This window comes from Perognathus longimembris, chromosome 1, assembly GCF_023159225.1.
Source record: "Perognathus longimembris pacificus isolate PPM17 chromosome 1, ASM2315922v1, whole genome shotgun sequence".
Lineage (NCBI taxonomy): Eukaryota > Metazoa > Chordata > Mammalia > Rodentia > Heteromyidae > Perognathus > Perognathus longimembris.
Window position 1 is genome coordinate 81,124,501 of NC_063161.1, and position 21,939 is coordinate 81,146,439.

At 45.1% G+C, this 21,939-nt stretch overlaps 1 pseudogene; it reads left to right on the forward strand.

Annotated features, from left to right (window-relative positions):
• LOC125339648 overlaps positions 1 to 19,877 on the forward strand; it is a 260,868-nt pseudogene extending 240,991 nt beyond the window's left edge.
• The last annotated feature ends 2,062 nt before the right edge of the window (positions 19,878 to 21,939 follow it).

A 21,939-nucleotide genomic window follows, 5' to 3' on the forward strand; every position in this document is an offset into this window, starting at 1 on the left:
TGGTTAGGAAGATAAAGGCGCTTCTTGATTGAATCCATAAAGCTCTAGTTTCCTGTCTTTCTGGCATCCTGTTATTGGAAAGGACTGGAGCTCTGCCTCCAGTGGGATCTGAAGGAAGAGATCCTCCCATGTGCTTTCCCTCTGCTTGGGAAAAGTGCAGGCTCAGACAGACCACGTGGGGATGTGTAAGTCAGGAGAAGGAATAAGAAAAAGGGAAGGAAACCCCCCAAAGATCCCTAGCTTGTGAGCTGAGTGCTCCTCAGAGAGGCAATTCCAGAGTATAAGTGGATACTTTTTGTAGAAGCCAAGGTCTCCTGGGACTGGTACAACACATGCGAAGCCGGATTCCAGGCCTGAATCTAGATCATCTCATTTAATAATTACAATTCTGGGAGGTCACATCATAAACCTTTTACAGAGCAAATGAACCCAAGGCCCAGAGAAGTGTGATGTGTCTTCCTGCATGAGATGGGCCTGTCCTAACAGGGTGCTGTGGATTGTGTAGAATTAAGAAAGGGATAAAGAAAACAGAAATAATTTCCAGTATTGAAATCAAGAGATGCCACCTGGAAAACTCAGTATTTGGCTTCTTTTGGAAACTGGGAAGCATCGGCCTCACTGGATTCGTCTTCCTGTCTGGCCTCACATATGACAAGGTGGTGCACTGTACCTCCCAACTGTATCCCTCCACGGCCCAAGCATCCATTAGAACAGGAGTGAACACAAAAGCAGACCTCCTACCCATGTGTGACAGTCTGCCCTGTGGCCAGTGATATTTCAAGCCAGTGGAGAAAGGACAGCCCACTTGGAGCAGGAAGGATTTGAAGGGCAGGACCCCTGGGTAAGGTCATCCTGGTCAATGGGAGAGGTAAATTGGATCTAACTGCGTTTGGTCAATGCTGGGAGTGTTCTGGGAAGACCTGGGCAAGTGCAGAAGGATGCAACAACCAGAGCAGCCTTCACTGCTCGACACCCAAGCAGCTTGGCTGCTCCAGAGAGTGGGCAGGAAGAGATCTTCGCCATCCATCCTGGAAGCCTGCAATTAAATCCAGCCCCTGTCTGCAGCCTGTGCAGAAGCCAGAGTGGTGCCCACAAGCCTCGAAATATCTTCCTCCTGTCTTAGGCGTTCAAGCACACCCTAATGGGGTGTAGGTGGCTTCACATTAAGAGATACGAAAAGATGCACAGCTGGTGGTGCAGGGGTGTGGGGACTGAACACAGAAATCCCGTCAGCTCTGCCCTGGGAAATCCATGTTCACACCCCGGCCCTTACAGCTGACTCAACAACAGAAAATGGCATGTCAGAGTAGCCAAGCCTGACCCATAAATGAGGCCTTGGGAAGCTCAGAGTCTAGCAGTGGGCTGCGCTTACTGAGGAACAGAAGGCGCTGTTGGTTTCTATGCCCCTGGAGAAGCCACGCCTGCGTGTGTGCCTTCAGCGGTTTCTATATGCAGCAGCCATGCCACCTCGTGCTGCCACTGCCTGGCTGTGCTTTGCTGTCCCCCAGGCAGAGCTTGGGATCCTTGCAATCTCTCCTGGAATGGTCAGACCTTGGTCCTTCTTATGTCAGGACCCCACCTCACCCCCCAGATGCACGTCTTTACCTCAGATAACGAGGAGATTGCTTGATGTTGCACTTTTGGCCCTTTGGCACTGCTATATTCCTGAAGATGCTGGAAGCAAAGGCTGAGCTCGCAGCCAGGAGATAGGGCATGTCACTCCGCTTCAAGGCTCACTGAGGGTCCTGATGGCTCAGTTGTGGATCTGTCGGATGAGGCCTCCATGAGTCCTCACTAGAGAAATGCATCTCAGTCATATATTCTATCACCAAAGTGGGCTCTTCCTCAGAGACTTCGACTTGTTACCACTGGGAGCAGTAGTGAGCAAAATGCACAAAAATGTTTTCAATGTCACCATTTGTAATATTTCTTAATACGCTATTATTTGAAACCTGCTATATACAAACCCTTCATTCCTCATAAAAACCATCAACAAGATGACGGCCACTTACCATATCACCTACTTTCTTCTTCATGGAAGAGCTTTCCTACCATGTCCACTCCTGACACACGGTCCTCCCAGACACAGGTACAGGTCACAGGGATAGACAGATACATTCCCAAAGCTCTGTTGAGACACAGAAGATTGATCTACAGAAAAACATGCTGAAACGTCAGCCATGTCTGGCTATGTCACTTTTTCTTCTCACATTCCTGTCAGCCACATTTTATGCTTTTAGTCCTCCCCTCTGCTACGCTTCCCATTTCCTTGTACACAACCTGCCTTGGCCTTTCCTTTCCTGGCTCACTCCATGGATCTTCCCATTACCTTCATCCTGAGTCCTTATTCTTGGTCCCAACATATGGGATTTCTATCTTATCTTTCCAGGTGAGATGATCATTTCTCTGGCCACTTACAATGTCTGTCACTAGCATGAGCCATTTGTACCATGTGGTGAAGGTTGACTCACTGAACCCCTCCCCAGTGCCTTCATTCAGTCCCTACTCTCATAGAACTGGTCACAGATCACACCCTGAGTGATGGCCCTGAAACAGATGAGAGGCTTCTGCCCACACCATGTGGGGCTGACTGCTAAGTTGTGGGAAGTGCAAGATGCTGGGGCCTATTCCTCTATGCAGGGGATCTAGACACCTCCACACTCCAGACATCTCCACACTCCAGAATGCACACTCATACACACACACACACACACACACACACTTACTGAAATACATTGGTTTGAAAACAAAGCAGTTAATATCCTTCCTATCAGTGGAAAACCAGTACCACCACGACAGTTAAAAAGAAACACAGAGGGCTGGGGATATAGCCTAGTGGCAAGAGTGCCTGCCTCGGATACACGGGGCCCTAGGTTCGATTCCCCACCACCACATATACAGAAAACGGCCAGAAGCGGCGCTGTGGCTCAAGTGGCAGAGTGCTAGCCTTGAGCGGGAAGAAGCCAGGGACAGTGCTCAGGCCCTGAGTCCAAGGCCCAGGACTGACCAAAAAAAAAAAAAGAAAGAAACACAGAGGGCTGGGGATATGGCCTAGTGGCAAGAGTGCTTGCCTCGTATACATGAGGCCCTGGGTTCGATTCCCCAGCACCACATATACAGAAAATGGCCAGAAGTGGCTCTGTGGCTCAAGTGGCAGAGTGCTAGCCTTGTGCAAGAAGAAGCCAGGGACAGTGTTCAGCCCCTGAGTCCAAGCCCCAGGACTGGCCAAAAAATAAAAAAATAAATTAAAAAAAATAAAGAAACACAGAAAAGCAGGTGGTGGAAGTCTCTCTGTGTCTCCTTACTAGGAGGGAGGTTAGCCCTTACTGAGAGACTTCCTGCCACAAACTGGGACTTGCTGCCAGAGCAACTCAAAGGCTTTCAAGGGATTCTCATGGTGAGGGTCAGTGAATTTAATACCATATCTTATAACTGTCTAAATCCCGTCATAGTCAGCCTAAAGACAAGAGCTTCCTGTACCCCATTGGTGTACATCGGTGTTCCTTGGGGGCCGGGTGGACACCTCCATGAAACTTGAATGAAAGGATGGTCATGTGGAAAAGGCAGGGCAATAGAGGTGTCACACTAGCCAGGAGGGAAGCCATTACTATCCCAGGCCTGGAAGGATGCAGAATTTTGGGTGTCAGAGAATGCTGAGCTGCGGGCAGAAGCTAGGGTCATAGAGAATCACAGAAAGTATAAGAGAAGCAGCAGCAAATGAGAAAGGAAGAAACCCCCTCACCTTGTCCTCTCTGCTCACTCTAGACTAAACCCAACTGGCAAGCCAGCTTCCAAAATGCAGTCTAGAAGGTCAACATCTGGGGGCAGAGAGCAAGAGAGAAAATTCTGGGAAGGTTCTGGGATGTAGACTTTTACTTCCCAAGAAGGAAAATGCATGGTGGAGCTGGGAGGAGGGGAAAACAAGTGCACATTACCCTTTTTGAGGCCTCACACCCCTCTTTTCTGGCCTACAGTCTCTGTGAGCATCAACAACCTGTACCCTGGCTGCGAGAATGTGAGCGTGAGGAGCCGCAGTATGATGTTTGAGCCTGGCCTCACTAAGGGGATGCTGGAGGTGTTCGTGGCTCCATCCCATCACCTGCATTGTTCAGCGGATGATCAATCCACCAAGCCCATTGACATCCAGAATGCCTATTTGAATGGTATGTGCCACCTGCCCTAGAGGGAAGCATCTTGTCCCAGAAAGTAGATCCCACATCTAAAGGAAATCCCATATGAACCGGCCCTGGTAGGGTCGCAGAAATGAACACTGGCTAATACTCCTGAAAAGCAAATCTAAATGGTGGGGTTTCCTCTGCACCTAGCAAAGCACTGAGCCCACAGTAGCTGTTCTCTACCTGGCTGGCGAATGAAAGAATACCTTTCACAGTTAGAACTGAATGCCCATTTAGATGGAAGTCTTATAAAACACACCTACTACTAAATTTGTTGGACTGAGTTTGAGGAAAAAATATTGTGCTTATACCAGAGTTTAAACTCTGCGCCTTATACGTGTTAGGCTGGTGCTACATCCCTTGAGCCATGTCTCCAGCCTAGCTTTTTGCAAGTTACTTTGAAGACACGGAGTCATGCAGACAGACTTGTCTGCTTGGGCTGACCTCAAACAATGATTTTCCACATCTCAGCCTCCTGACTAGGATTACAGGCATGAGTTACAAGCACCCAGCTTATGAAAGATTGTCTTTAACTATATCTAGAGTCATAGCTAATGGTGTGTGTGCACATAGGTACTTCCTTTTCTACATGGAAAATTTCAAGTGCTCTGCTTATTTGTTTTTGCTTGCGGGATATGTAACACAAGCTGGCCTTTAACTTTTCATTCTCCTGCCTCAGCTTCCTAGATGCTGGGACTGCAATCATGCATCATCACATCCTATTAAGTGTGTCCTTCCCTTTTGAGCATTAGCATGGGGATGAAGCTTTGAGTCTTGCTAGGGAAGATTTCCTTCACCCAGCATGCACCTCCCTCTAGGGATTGGGCATAACACAGATAAGGTTTTACTATTGCATAACAAAGATGTCTTTTCTCCCATTTCTGACTCAAATCTCCTCATCTTTAGAGCCCTTATCAGAATCACCTGTAACAGTCTGCTTACAGAACTCCGGGATCTAATCAGCTTCTAATCAGCTTCCCAAAAACCTTTCCAACCTCTGCCCATTATGCAGTTCCAGAGCGGTGGCTGTAGTTTTAGGTATAAATGTAACCATGTTGTGCCCACCACCCCTTCATGCCAGTTTACTTATGGCTTCATTTCCTGATGCTGTATTAAATACTTGATGCTGAGTATGTCACAGAGAAAAGTGATCAATTTACCTCTCCATTTTGGAAGCTAAGTGTCCCAGGTGAGTTGGCCCTATTTATTTGGCCTCTGGTGAGGGCCCCTTGACTATGTCACAACATGGCAGATGGCTTCAGGGTAGGCGTGCTAGCCAGAGGAGAGAGCGCCATGAGAAAGGAAGCCAGAGACCAGTGGTGGATGGTCTTTCTTTTTCAACAGAAACCAACTGAATTCAGAGAGACCAACGTTGTCTCCTTCTGAAGGTGGTATCCCAGATAACCTGACCGGCTCCACCATGCTCTGCCTCTCATAGGTTCTGTCACCTCTTAAAACCACCTTGATGTGGAACAAACCTCCAGTACACGAATCCTTTGAGGACAATCCACAGCCAGCTCCTAGCAGGGACTAATAATATAGTCTCATAAAGAAGCTCTGAGGCTATGATATGATAGTGGTTATAGGGCCTGGTATGTATCTGGCATGGGAGGGCCTTAGAAAATAGCAGTGGGGGGTCATCCTTGTGCCAGCCTTATATACAGCAGTAAAACATTAGAATATTCAGTGTTTATTGCCTAAAGTTGTTATTAAAAATCAGCATGCGTGAGAATCACCTACAGGGTGGTGGTAACAGGTAAGCAGCTAGGACCTCTAGAACCTAGTGACTCAGAATTCATTAAATCCAAGGGTTTCCCAGAGGTGCAATGATGCTGTTCTGGGAACACTACTTTGAGAACTACCGGCTGCACAGACTAGAAGTCCATGCGCACTCGCTGTCTTCAAAGCAGGGTTCTCTGAGTGACTCAGAACAGAGCTTCCCCAGCCCCATAGACACAAGGGAAGTTTGCTGGCAGGTCTCACTCTCTACCCTCACCTGCTTCTCTGTAGTTCCATCTTTATGCAAGTCAAGACCCCAACATACAAAGGACTTGCTTTCTATGCAAGACCTCAGCTGTTTGATTAGAATGGTCACCCTGTGTGCCAAGAGAGGCTGCAGAAAGAAAGCATTTAGATTTCACAGAACAACTCCTTTTTAGGGGACTTTTTAGTCCCCCTATTAAGGGGACTCTTACTGGGGTTTAGACTCATGGCCTCATGTTTGCTAGGCAGGCACTCTACTACCTGAGCTATGCCTTCAGCCCATTCTTGTTTGTTCCCCAGGCTGGTGTATATGGCATTTGCAAAGTTGGGATAGCAGGCTCACCCAAGCTTCTTGCCTGGGCTGGCCTTGAGCTATGATCCTCTTGTCTTAATTCCCTGAGTAGGTAGGATTACAGGCATGTGTCACCATACCCAATACAGAGGAGCTCTTGACTACTTGGTTTCTGATTTGGGAACACCAAAGGAGAATGTCAGAAGGAAAGAGACTTGTAATTCTGAAACAAGAATCCTGTGAGGAAGCCTCAGAGGACAGGAGGTAGATAGCACTGTCCTGGTAGGACATGGCAATGTAGATGTGGGGTCATCACATGTCCCAAGGTCTGGACAGTCACTGGGAAGCCCTAGTTTCTGCAGGAAGTCCATGTCAGAATCTTGCCTCAGACTCTGGGGAGATCAGCTGTGCCCACAGCAGCATGTTGGAAAGCAGTGGCTCTTCTTCAACACAACCATTGTTTCCTATTTATCCCCTTCCCATCTAATGGAATCTCCTTCCTCACAGGTTCTCCGCCTCTTCCACATCCCCAGCTACCCATCAGTTACACTTCTCCTGTGCAAAGAAGCCTGCCCACTTTTTTTTTCCTCTTCCTGGGATTGAGCTCAGGGCTGCAAGCACTCTACCGCTTGAGCTACTTTCTCAGTCCTCTTTTAGCTTGGAATCTCTTGATAACTTTTCCTAGGCTAGACTGCAACTGTAATACGTCTACCTTAACCTTCCCAAGGAGCTGGGATTGCAGGCATGTGCAATGATACTCACTTGACTGACTCATTTCTGAAGAGCTAAAACAGATCAGATCAGGGATCACTTGAGAAGAGTCATAATGATATGTGGAAATTTTTATATCTCATTGTATTCTAAATATTCCTACCTATTGAAGAACATGGAACCTTTTCGCATGTTTGTCTTATTGAATCCTCCTCTGATTTTGTGTTTCCTTCCTTGTCAGAATTTAGCTCTGCAGATAAAGCTGGAAAGTGCATATTAAGCTGATAAGTTTCTAAAGCTGTACTGTATTGGGTGTGCTACTGAGCACACTCCTGAGGAATCAGATGCAATTGACCACAGGGAGGATGGCTCCTTTTCTATATATCAATATTTGAGGGAGAAAAAAATAGTGATTGGTTGTAATATATAATTTCCACATACACATCTGATTGTGCACACACCACACTCATGTGTGTGCCTCTCCAGGAGATTTTGAGTAGATAATAATGATATTAATATAGCAAAGATAATGCACTGAACACTTTTAGGAAGAGATTTAATCAGACTCAGAGAGAAGCAGAGAAACAGATGTGGCTATGGTGGGCACAGGTAGGTAAGCACCACTTTGGGCCTGTGCATCAGGAAGGATGTACTCATGAGTGTATGTGTGTATCTACATACCTGAATGGTGTCCTTATCAGTGTCTGCACATTCCTATACACAGATGAATGCTGTAAGAGCACTGATCCTAAAGAGAATCCCTCAGAACAATTGTGGTTGAAATCAGTGGTGTTGTTTCAGTAATCTCTGTTTTTCTTTCTCCATAGGAGTTGGTGATTTCAGTGTGTGGGAGTTCTCTGGAAATCCTGTGTACTTCTGCTGCTATGACTATTTTGCTGCAAATGATCCCACGTCCATCCATGTTGTTGTTTTTAGTCTAGAAGAACCCTATGAGATCCAGTTGAACCAAGTGATTTTCTGGCTCAGTTTCCTGAAGTCTCTGGTCCCAGTAGAAGAGCCCATAGGTGAGCCAAGCCCAGGGCCAGTGTGTGCGCTTCTGCCTTTCTGCTGTGGCCCCTGGCTTTGCACCCAGCTATGGCCACACTTAGACTCTGCAGCTTGGACTTGCATCTAGGGTTCCCTTCCTTTCTTTCCCACTGGCAGTTTTTCTTTCATGGTTCCATCTTCCTTTCCCAAAGGCTTCAGCTTAGACCATTCCCTGAGCCAATTCTCAATTCCTTCTGCACTTCAGATCCTTGGTCATTCTTGCTGGGTGCAGAGTGGAATCCCCCATGGTAGCTCTCACTCCTGTCCCAGGGACAGGACCCAGGCCCTCAGGATGAGCTGCCTCCATTCAGACCAGTGCACACCAGGGGGTGTGCCTGGGGCTGTGGCCTTTCTTCCTAAAGGGGAGGATGACATGGAGTGGACTTCTTTAGTTATCTACCACAGGAGGAGTGCTCTTCTTTGGGGAAATGTCCTGCTCTGTAGGCAATTTCTTGTTCCAGAAAGACGGGACAATAAATTCAGCTTGATTCCCCCCTACAGTGCTACCATGTTTGTTTTTGGCAGCCTTCTCCTTTGTGGACTTAGAAAGAGCCATTAGCAAGAAGCCTGCTGTGTGAGTTGCATGCAGTATCTCTCTGAGACTGTCTGTGAAATGGCGGCCTTGAGAGGCTTGCTGTGGTCCTTTGTGGGGTATTTCCTTATCAGAGAGCCAGTCTTCTCCCCTCACTTATCAGGCCCTGTGTGGAGGAGGTCCTGAGAGCTACCTTTTGTGCTGGAGTGTGTCCTGGAGCCTCCTTGATGCTCAGGTTGGCTTATCTGTGTTGGCCTGGCACCTTTGAGGGCCACAGTGAACAGTGGGCTCTGGCTCTCCAGCCAGTGGACAGGGTGCACATCATGGGAGAATGGACCTAGGCACGAGGCCAATCACCACTTCACCTGGGCAGGAAAGCTCGCCAGGTTGGGGGGTGGGTTGAGGGCTGTATCCTGACAGCGTTTATTCTGTGCCCTCAGCTTTTGGTGGCAAGCTGAAGAACCCTCTCCGAGTTGTCTTGGTGGCCACACATGCTGACATCATGAACGTGCCCCGTCCAGCCGGAGGGGAGTTTGGCTATGACAAAGATACTTCTCTACTGAAGGAGATAAAGAACAGGTGAGGGGTGGCCACTGGCTCTCAGAGGAAGGGTGGAGAGGAGTCTTCCTGCCCTAGGGACCTGAGGGAGGTGTGAAAATGCAGCAGATGTCATATGACCCACAGGAGGAATGAATGGCCTTCTTGGTTGCACTTTTCTTTGTTGTTCACACTGATTGTTTTGTGGTGATAGCCAGGAAAAGAATGAAGGTGATAGGAGCTGACTGGCTATCTGTGCTTGGTTGCCCAGAGGGAACTTCTGTCTGTTCCTGTCACCTTCACCCTTTTCCTGGCCATCACCATAAAACAATCAGTGTGAACAACTTTTTTTCTGTAATGAGACAGAATGAGATAGGAACAGAATTGAATCACATGGACGAGAGTGCATCTTATCTCAAGTATTGTGGATCTTTGTGTCATTTGTAATGTGGGCTTTGCAGGCAAGGTCAGAGGTAAAATGCCGATGTTTGCTCAAACTTTCCATCAGTCACATCAAAGGCTACACCACATAGGTGAGTCTGGGGAACTTACAAAGAAAGGTTTGTTTAGCTCAAATGTCACCATATCTGGTGACTACCCACTGGTAGTGTCACATCCTGGCTTGCGGCATCACTGAGCGCTCCAGAGAGAGGGACAGGTTACACCATGATGCAGGAAGACAGAAATCCAAGGATTGCTGCCCCCCTGTTTTGTAACAATCCTGTTCTGAGAACTACCGTTACCATGTCCAAAGCTCTGGTGGTCGTTGGGTAGTACCCTGATGACCTTAGCTGCCTTCATTTAAGCCCCACCTGTTAAAGGTTGAACCCTTGGGGATATGCTACAGCCAAAACATAGATGATATCACTTGTAAAAGACCTGTGAACCAGCAGGTCTATATCACATGCTTCAACACACATCTGAAATTGTCCTTCTGAGAAGTATGTCTGCTGTCTTCTATGGGTATTTTCAGAATAGGCACTGTAACCTCTATCTTTTCCTTCCTTCCTTCCTTCCTTCCTTCCTTCCTTCCTTCCTTCCTTCCTTCCTTCCTTCCTTCCTTCCTTCCTTCCTCCCTCCCTCCCTTCTTCCCTCCTTCCCTCCCTCCCTCCATTCCATTCTTTCTTCCTTCTCTTTTCTTTCACACTAAGGATTAAATTCAGGACCTCAAGCTTGCTAAGCAAACACTTTACCACTTGAGTCTCTTTTCATGTTGGATATTTTCAAGGGAGCAACTCACTTTCTTCCCAGGATGTGGTTAATACTCCTACTTGTGCTTCCCAGTGTTTCAGGGATGATAGGCATGTACCACTGCACCACTTGTTTTCTACTTCTTCTTAGTCACATTACTTTGAGCTTTGAGCAGCATCTCTTCTCCTCATCTGGAGAGGAGTACATTTGCCTGCCTTTCCTGTATCAGGAGGAGCTGACAGCTTTCCATACTGTGTTCTGCATCTGCTTAGAAACCGATATTTCCCTGTATATGACTAAAGCGAACCCCTATTTTCCACCTCTATATCTAGTCCTCCAGCACGGTCCCCAAATGGCCTGGGCAGGGTCACCAGGAGACCAGCCAGCCACTGGTGCCAGTAAGAGCCAGAACCTTGCCCAGGAAGACCTGGTAAGCTAGAATCAGGGCTCATAAGGTCTCTGCTCTCACTCTAGGTTTGGGAATGATCTGCACATCTCCAATAAGTTGTTCGTGCTGGATGCCGGGGCTTCCGGGTCTAAGGACATTAAAGTTCTTCGGAATCACCTGCAAGAAATTCGGAGTCAGATTGTCTCGGTGAGTAGGCCCTGGAGGGCCTGACCCCAGACTTTTACCATACCAGCTCAGGGTGAACCAGGAGCTGTGTGATGCCCTCTTGGTTTGCATTGGTGTTCAGGGAACAGCTCCACAGTAGGGCCCAGGACCTGTTGCTCTAGAGCAAAGCAAGAAAAGAAAAAAAAAAATAGGGAGTGTTAGGAAATGGTGGATTTGTGGATAAGGTGTGCCAACTGAGAGAGTACAAAATTCCTACAGTTGTTTCTTTGATGGTTTAAATATAAAATTGCTTTTTTTACAACCTACAAAAGCAATGAGGGCAAAAATGGGAGGGGTGACATGGATCAAGTTGGTTGGTTGAATCGAAATCCCTTGTATGATTATTTAAATATAATAATAATTCAGTAATTCTAGTATGCTTTATTGTAGAATATTTAGAAAGCTGAGGTAAGTAAACAATATAGAATTTGTTGAGAGCAATAAAAGAGGTAGGACAGTAACAGGGAGGAAGAACATGATCAAAATACTCAGGCATATACGAAAATATCACACTGTAACACCTATGTATAATTGATGTATGCTTGTACAAAAGAAAAGATACTAGGGCCGAACATTCTGACTTGTGTCTTAATCCCAGATACCCAGAACATAGGGACCAGGGATCAGCCTGAACCAAAGTCAATGAGACCAATGTCAACAGAAAATCTGGGCTGAGTGGCATGTGCTTGTCACCTAGTTATTAAGGAAGTGTAAGTAAGAGGAACTTGACCCAGGCTAACATGGAAGACTCTACTCACTACTTGGCCCTCCATCTCTGAAAAATATTTGATAGATTAAATTTTTTAATATGCACATATAAGTCATGAAATAAAATATATTCAGTGAGAATTCAGAGAATTTGTTTTCTAAATAGAGACTAAGCTTTTTAAAAATGAGGGTACACTTATATAAGAGGGCAGAGTTTCATCAGACATTTCCATTCATGCATATAGGGTACCCCATCAATCTTCCCCCTTGATCATTCTCCCCAATCCCCAGCTTTTTTAAACAATTGCAGTACATAGGCCATGTTTGTCCTATTTCACCTCCCCATCTCCTTGGCAAGTATCCCACAATGAAGCACATTGTACCTTCATGTCCTTTTTTAATGTTTGTTTATTTACTTATTTTATTTTATTTTGCCAGTACCAGGGCTTGAACATTGTTTCTTAGCATTTTCACTCAACACTGGTACTGTGCCACTTGAGTCACAGCTCCACTTCCAGCTTTTTAGTGGTTAATTGGAGATGTGTCTCATACACTTTCCTGCCTGGGCTGGCTTTGAACCATGATCCTCAGCTCTTAGCCTCCTGAGTAGCTAGGATTATAGATGTGAGCTACCAGCCCATAGCTTCAAAATGTTTTAAAAATACTGGTATGAACATGTGCTAAACAGCCCAGATAATGTTTTATAATTCCCACTCCTCTGGGGATATGTTAAATAGTTAAAAGCTTTTATCTGTGTGGACTGATTTATAAAACTAAGAGCCTACAGTTCTGACAAGTGGATATGTTGTATACAGCTACTTAGAGATAATAAAAACAAGTTTAAAAAAATAGAACAGATCCACAAATCATGTGAACTGTAAAAATACTTTGAGACAATATTAACTGAATCAAAAAATGCTGCAGGAAACAAAACACTTCAATCAATACCTGGCCCCTTTCATGACCCTACTCCATGGCAGCTTTATATTAAACACTATTTGGGTTATTTGGCAGACTCTCAAATTTCTTAGATTTATTTGGTTTTCAGACAAATGATACATCCTTGGAGAATACTGTGTTCTTAATTACATTTACTATTGTCTTGAATAGGCACAGTGACTGTGAATAGGGAGGAATAATAATTAATCCAATTACTTTATAGTGTTCTAGTGGCTTAGTAACCTCAGGATTTTTTTTTTGGTGGAACTAGGGATTTGAAATCAGAACTTTATACTAGCTAAACAAGGGATTCTACCCCTTGAGCCAGCATTACCCCTAGCTCTACAATCTCAGCTTTATCAACTGAGCAACAATATTCTTTTGTGTTGAGCTCTGTGTGTGTGTGTGTGTGTGTGCGCATGTGCAGCACCCAGGCCCTGAGTTCAAGCTCCAGGACCAGCACACACACATAGACACACACAGAGACACACAGACACGCATACACACATATACATGTACATACGTACATTAAAAACCAACTTCAAGCCAGTTACTAAGAATTTCTCTAAACATTTCAACTAAAGTACTCCCAAAGTATCTGCTTTACTAATTAAAATCCACTCCAATGTTAGAAATTATCATGTTCATTCTCTCATTAAAATAAAATTGCATCTGTTTAGATTGAAATAAACTATACAAAATCAATCTTCACCAAAAATGATGTATTATTTCTAGATAAACCAGAAAACATTTGTTTATGTCTTTTTTTAATAAACCAAGACAACGCAGTATGTACAAGCACGGAAAAAGCAGCAAGCCAACAAGTCCATTGAGTGACCATATGGTCAGCTTCAGATTCTGTCTTGACTGTGAAGCAGAGATTCCCATGATTTACTCGCTGAAAAGCTTATAAAAATAGAGGTTCAAACTGAGTGCAGGCAACTCATGCATGTAATTCTAGTTACTTAGGAGACTGAGATCTGAGGGTCATGGTTCAAAGAAAAGTTTGAGACTCATCTCTAATTAAACAGCAAAAACTAGGAAACAGGACAGGAAAGAAAAACTGGGAGAGATTGAAGGAAGGGCTAACACTGTCCACAAAGAAATATACCCTCTACCTGTCTTATGTAACTCTAACCCCTCTGTATATCACCTTTGTACTAACAATAAAGCTATTTTAATAAAATTTTAAAGGTAGGAAATAGAGATGTTGTTCAAGTGATAGAACACCAGTGTTGAGTGAAAAACACAAGGCTAGGGCATAAGGTTGTGAGTTCAAACCAATGCCATCAAGGAAAGAAAAGAAAGAAAATAAAATGTAGACCCCTGAAAACAACAACCAGCAAGGACAGGCTCTTCCATTCAAACCTTACCTCTAGCTTGTTCCTCTGAACAACATGCCTTCTTAGTTCTTCTTTCTGTGTTTCTAAAGTGACCATTGCCAGACTGAGCAGGTACTTACCAGAAAGGGAAGAGCTGAGTGAGTGAAGGGAGGGGAGGTAGGGAGGAAAAAGTAAACAGTAGAGCATTAGGAATTAGCACTTCTGGATGGATTGACTGCACAATTCTAAAACCATCATTATAAAGATTCACTGGTTAACATGAGTAATGGAACTGTGAAGCTTCACAAAGTGATCCAAATATTGATTTTGTGCCGGGGCTTGAACTCAGGGCCTGGACGCTGTCCTTTAGTTTTTTTCCACTCAAGGCTGCCATTTTGTCACTTGAGCCACAATTCCACTTCTAGCTTTTGAGTGGCTAATTGAAGATAAGAGCCTGACTGCCTAGGCTGACTTAGATCCTCAATCCTCAGATTTTGGCCTCTTGAATAGGTAGGATTACAGCAGTGAGCTATGGGCACCTGGTTGAGTTCCCAATCCTAAATCCATAATTATGAAGATCCACTGCCTGTTTAGCATCAGTAATAGAACTAAGAATCCTCACAAAGTGATATTTGGTAGATCCTGGTCAAGGCAGCATGCAAACATTTGTGTGCCAGTACTCCATCAAAAACACCTTAGTGCATTCCTAACGAGAGCATCTGTCTATGTGAATGAAGAATGACATGGTCTCAGCAGGCTCCTCCATAGACACACATCCCTCCCCGAGCAGCTTGGTAGCTAACACTTCCTGCTCTGCCCACACACTCTAGGGCTGCCCTCCTATGACACACCTGTGTGAGAAAATCATCTCCATGCTGCCTTCCTGGAGAAAGCTCAACGGGCCCAACCAGCTGATGTCGCTGCAGCAGTTTGTGTACGATGTGCAGGACCAGCTGAACCCCCTGGCCAGTGAGGAGGACCTCCGGCACATCGTGCACCAGCTCCACAGTGCAGGCGAGGTAAGAGCATCGTGAAGCTGGCAGGGCTATGGGGGATCAGGGAACTTACTTCTGTCATGCTTCTGCAGCAGGGCCCAGCCTGGGTTACAGAACAGAAACTGCTCAGCTACCCACCAAAGCCATAGGCCAGGTTGGTACACCTGCAGCTTTTTACACCTCAGGTGATTCTCCTCAGAACTTCTCTACCTTAGCATCTGTGTAAGATGCTAAGTCTTCCAGATCCTGCTTGTTAGAGGTACAGGGCCCCTGCCTTGGGTGCCTGGGTCTCCATGCCCCATCAGGCACCTGGGCACTCTGCCCCATTTCCCAGGAGCCTTGTGGCCAGCTGCTCCCATGGGTGGGGAGGGTCCCATTCCTTACAGGTTCTGAGTTGATAAGTAATTGAGGAGAAAGTAGTGAGGTGCTCCACTAAGACAGTGCCCAGATGTGCAGAGTGATCAAAATTTGAGTTACACATTTAGTCCCCTGGCAACAAGAAATGCCCACTCGAAATGGTAAGTGATGGGAACTTTTGATTGTGTGTTTAGCACTGGGGTACAGCATTTTTTGCCCATCACCAGAAAGGGGCACAGTCGTTATATTCTGCCATCCTGTACAATCCATGAAGTGTGTGGCTAGTCTGGCCAAAAGCAGAGAAAATAAATATGAATAAACAAATGGAGTCAGTCCTGAGAATATTAGAAAACAGAAATTCAACTGTTATCTTTTTGGGTGCCACATCATGACCAGAGGAGCGTGGGGTGTGTGTGAGTGTGTGTGTGTGTGTGTGTGTGTGTGTGTGTGTGTGTGTACCTTGAAGTCAAGGCTTCTAGCTCTGTCTTGGCTTTTTTGCACAAGGATGGTGCTCTATTACATGAGCCATGCCTCCACTTACAGCTTTTTAGCTGGTTACTTGGAGATAAGATTCTCTCAGATTTGTCTGCCTGTGCTGGCTTTAATCTGGGCCCTCTGATCTCAGCCTCTTGAATAGCTAGGATTACAGGTTTGAGTCACCAGAACCAGTCTTTGAGTTGCATATTTTTTAAAAATTAACACTGAATCAGGAAGCCAATGCTTCTCAAGGGCCTCAAGCAGTGATGTTATCATACTTTAAATTCCCAGTTAACAACCAGCTAATCAGCTGATTCCTCCAGCAATACTGGCTGAATGCCAGGAAGGAGACAAGTGCAGTGTCCAAAGATGAGTTTAATAAGAAATGCCTAAATATAAAACATGTTTTAACCATAACAATACACTCCTTGAGCATGGCATTGTCTTGTCTTTTAGTATTTGTCTAGCAATTTTTCTAGATTATAGTATATAATCCACTTAATTTGACATCCCACCACCTCTCCTATGCGTGAAGTTTTGATAAATAAAACTTTAAAGGAAGGAGAAGGGGAAGGAACCCTTGGTGCTCTGGATCCTGTCCTGGCTGCAACTGGCCTCCTAAGACCTGTAGCTGTTCTGCAGATCTTATTCACATTTTCCTGTCCTTTTCTTTTTTCTGGTCCAAGATCGCATATAGCAGTTGAACATATCATTTCTGTAGTCTGCACTCCAGATAGTAGATTAGGCTTTTGTCTTTAAATGAGATGGCATTAGTTAGTAGTAAATTGCAAATGACACTCCAGCAAATACCCTGTTGAGAACTGACTAGAAATGGGCTCTGCTACATGAATTTTTCTATGTAAGGCACCGTTATGAATAGACCCATATAGGAAAGGTTTCTTAAGGTCTAAGCTAGATTGGGGCAGAAGAGGCTTGTGCCCAAAAGATAGCATCTGAGTCTGTTGTAAGGAAGGAGTCCACCTTGGATCACCATTATTCACAGAACTAGCCTAGAACAGCAGGGACCGATGAAATGTGACTTCCCTAAGTCAGCAAGTAGTTTCTGTTGTCACACAATTTTCATTGCAACGTTTGGTTTCTTAAAGGAATAAGCATGACCTGTAGAATCAAACACCCACTGGTTATCATCTCTAGTCTCATTGCCATCCTCTCCACGGGGCAAGTTGTTATCGTGGTGGCCCTCTTTCCAGACTTTTCTTTCATGAAAGTGTTCAAACTTTACATAATGGTTGATTGACAGACCGTGCTGAATCATTGGGAGGAAATATTAAGCCTCAAAGAAACTAAACTATGAGAACACTGCCATCATAGGGTACCAATGGCTCCCATGTATAATCCTAGCTACTCTTGATCTGAGAACCATAGCTCAAAGCCAGCCCGGACAGAAAAGTGGATGACACTCTTGTTTCCAATTAGCCAATACAAAGCCAAAAGTAGAGCTGGGGCTCAAATGGTAGAGCACCAGCTATGGGCAAAACAAACAAACAAACAAAACACACACACACACAAAACTAAGTGAAAATGGTCAAGCCCTGAGTTCAGGCTCAAGTGCCAAAAGAAATAAAAAACGCTATCATCAATCCTCACATATTCAACTCCTATGTTGTAGTGTTTTTGTGAAATTTATTCTCTTTCTCTCCTATTCATTTTCTTCTTTATTTTGCAAACATCGTCCTTTCACCTTTGTATCTCCAGAGATCCATTCCACCACATACCCCATGATGATCACAATGTAAAACACAACATTGATACAGTACTATGGCTGAATATATAGTCCTCACACAGGTGGACTCTACTTCTCCTCATAATTGCTCTTATGCCTATTTTATTGTTCATTTATGGATTTGTTTTTTGGTGACTCAAAATCATGACCAAAAAAATCACCTTTGCCCTGTATAGGTTGTCATCTCTCCTCTTCTTCCTCTTCTTCTTTTGTCTTTTTTTGGTTCTGGCACTTGTAAGTAGATTCAGAGCCTGGGCACTGTCCCTTAACTTGGCACAGCTCCACATAAAACTTTTTGTTGATTAATTGGAGATAATAAGAATCTCTTTTCTGACTGGGCTGGCTTTGAGCCATGATCCTCAGATCTCAGTCTCCTAAGTTGCTAGGATTACAAGTCTGAACCACCATCACACAACTATTTACCTCTTCTTTTAGAGCTGTGGTGTCCTTTCTTTGTCTTTTACTATTGGATCTTTTAACATTCAATGACAGTTGCTTTTCAGAATCACTCTCCTAGTTTAGTAGGCCAGTATTTGGTTATAGAGGTGGACTTGTGCTCTTCCTTAGGGTGCCTGTTCTTAGAATGCCTCCAGTCCTCACCAGGCCCCAGCCATTTGGTGTGCTGAGTGTTGGGTTGCCCATGGCTTGGGTTCTGTTTCTAATGGTTACCTTGTGTTGTCCCCCCTGACAGATCAACATCATCCAGAGTGAGACGGTGCAAGACGTGCTGCTGCTGGACCCCCGCTGGCTCTGCACCAATGTTCTGGGGAAGCTGCTCTCTGTGGAGACCCCCCGGGCCCTGCACCATTACCGGGGCCGCTATACCATGGAAGACATCCAGCGGCTAGTGCCTGACAGTGACGTGGAGGAGCTGCTGCAGATTCTGGATGCCATGGACATCTGTGCCCGGGACCTGAGCAGCGGGACCATGGTGGACGTCCCTGCTCTGATCAAGACTGACAACCTCCAGTGCTCCTGGACGAACGAGGAGGATGAGGTGATGGTATACGGTGGCGTGCGCATCGTGCCCGTGGAACACCTCACCCCCTTCCCGTGTGGCATCTTTCACAAGGTCCAGGTGAATCTGTGCCGGTGGATCCACCAGCAGAGCACGGAGGGGGATGCGGACATCCACATGTGGGTAGGCGGCTGCAAGATCGCCAACCGGGGGGCCAAGCTGCTGGTCCTGCTGGTGAACCATGGCCAGGGCATTGAGGTGCAGGTGCGTGGACTGGAGACAGAAAAGATCAAGTGCTGCCTGCTGCTCGACTCCGTGTGCAGCACCATCGAGAATGTCATGGCCACCACCTTGCCCGGATTATTGATCGTGAAACACTATCTGAGCCCCCAGCAGCTTCGGGAGCACCATGAGCCTGTCATGGTCTACCAGCCTCGAGACTTCTTCCGAGCACAGACTCTGAAAGAGAGCTCCCTGACCAACACCATGGGCGGGTACAAGGAGAGCTTCAGTAGCATCACGTGTTTCGGCTGTCATGATGTCTACTCGCAGGCCAGCCTGGGTATGGACATCCATGCTTCAGATCTGAACCTCCTAACCCGGAGGAAACTGAGTCGCCTTCTAGACCCTCCCGACCCTATGGGCAAGGACTGGTGCCTTCTCGCCATGAACTTGGGCCTGCCAGATCTGGTGGCCAAGTACAACAGCAACAGTGGGGCTCCTTGGGATTTCCTTCCCAGCCCAGTGCACGCCCTGTTGCGGGAATGGACCTCCTACCCAGAGAGCACCGTGGGCATCCTCACGGTGCCGGGATGAGGCAGATTTTTTATTGAAGGCCTCCTTTGTGTTCAAAATCAACCTCGATGGCAATGGCCAGGAAGCCTATGCCTCAAGCTGCAACAGTGGCACGTCTTATAATTCCATTAGCTCGGTGGTGTCCCGGTGAGGGCAGCCTTGGCTTGGGCAGGGTGTTTTTGGAGTGCAGGCACCAAGGAGACGCAACCCAACTTTCCCACTGGATATTCCCAGACATTCCTCCCCGTGCCTACATCCTGACAATGCCACCCTCCTTCCTTCTTTCCCTGCCTCCACCTCCCTCCGTTTCACACCCTGTCTGTGGATGGTTTTTCTGTCGAGAGCAGATCACATCCTGCACTTTGCTCGCTAGAGTCCCTCCTTGCAGTGTTTTGGACTCCATCTCTCCTCCTCCAATACCTTGCTTCTTACTGATAGTTTTATTGGAATTCTGAACTTTTCAATGAATTTTTTTAAACTACTTTATTGATTATCTTAAAACAAAAGAAAGAAAGAAAGAAAGAAAGAAAGAAAGAAAGAAAGAAAGAAAGAAAAGAATGTGCACATTTATCCACAAATGTGTATTTCTTAGATTCTTTTCATTGCTATACCAGCTCCTCAGCTTATCTCTTTTATATTTGTAGGAGAAACTTCCATGCTTGGACCCCACTGTATGATTTATAAACAGATAATATGTGAGTGCCTTTTGCAGAAGAGGGTGTGTTGAAATCATCTGAGTCAGCCCGGAGCTGTCACCAAGGAAATGCTACCTCTCTGTCCTTTGCTGTATGCTGATCATCGCCAGAGGTGCTTCACCCTGAGTTTGTTTGTTTTTGTGTTTGTTTCAGGGGTTGGGGGTGGGGAGCAATGTCTATGTTATATTTGGCAAAGATAGGTGAGAATGGAACCCTCCCCCAGGGTGATTTCATGGCCAGTATTGTTCTAAAATGATGTTTGCCAGTTGCTTTTGTTGAGATGTCCATGTGATTGTGCACACGAGACATAGAAACTGTCATGCTTCCTCATCCCCTCTCATCTCAGGTAGAAGGTTGACACAGTTTTAAGGTTCTGGAGACCTGTGTGAGAATTCAGAAGACTCCACTCCCCAACCCCAAACTCCTGGCAGTCGTTGTTGATGGTTTATACCAGATGATTTCTACGTTTAGATTCTGGTTTGATCACTTCTTGTACTTGAAATTTAAAATGAGAGAATACAGGAAGCAAATTTTCTTGCAGTTGTTTTAAATTGTGATAGAATTTTGATTGGTTTGAGGGAACATGTCCTAATTCTTCTGTCCCAAGAAGCATGTAATGTTAATGTTATATCATCTATATATATATATATATATATATATATATGCACTATGTATATACATATATATTAATACTGGTATTTTTACTTAATCTATATTATGTCCTAAAAGAATTAAGTTTGGCTTTTTATTTATTTTTCTTATATTTTATTTTTTTATAAATAAACTGTTGCTTATTGCATCAGATTTGTTGTCTTTAATTCAAAAGCAACTCTCTTTCTTCTTTTGTTCATTGGTTTTAAAATACCCCCCCACCACACACACACATATTAGCACAAACAAATGTACAACGTAGCAAGCCATTAAATTTTGCGGCTGGGAATATGGCCTAGTGGCAAGAGTGCTTGCCTCGGGTACATGAGGCCCTGGGTTCGATTCCTCAGCACCACATATACAGAAAATGGCCAGAAGTGGCACTGTGGCTCAAGTGGCAGAGTGTTAGCCTTGAGCAAAAAAGAAGCCAGGGACAGTGCTCAGGCCCTGAGTTCACGGCCTATTACTGGCAAAAAAAAAAAAAAAGATAAAGAAACAACCTCTGGTATTGGAAAACAGCTCATACTGATTATTAAAACTAGTAGTGGCATGGGTAACAAGGGTAAGTAAACAAAATGGCATCTTCTGGTACTAGCAACAGAGACAGATAGAGGTTGCTACTTTATGCCAAAATGAGAGGAAAGAGCAGAACACCAGGACCAAGAGAAAAGATACTTATCTCCTGGGTGGTCTTTAAATAGAAACTACACTATGCTCCCCTCCCTTCATTAGGAATTCTAGTGTTGACCTGCCTGTAGCTGCACATGACAACAGGTACCAATATTAGTACCTGTACAAACCAATATTGAATAAAATCTTAAAATTACCTTTAAAAAGTAGAACAGAAGAAGATGACTGCGAAGGAAAATACTAAAATGGCAATGCCTTTTCACCATTCTCATAGGAATATAGCTCCTTTTACTTTGCCTAAATTATCCACAGGAATGGATAAGAAAATAATTATTGGTGAATAATTTTAAAGCTATACATAGTCTAGAAATGATGAAATTGAAGTTGTGACTCTGTGTGTGTATGTGTGTGTGTGTGTGTACCAGGACTGGGACTTGAACTCAGGACTTTAAACTCTCACTTGGCTTTCTTGTTCAAGGCTGATGTTCTACCACTTGAGCCATGCCTGCAATCTGACATTTTGCTACTTAATTGGAAATGGAGTTCATAGGCTTTCCTACTCAGCCTAGCTTCAAACCATTGTCCTA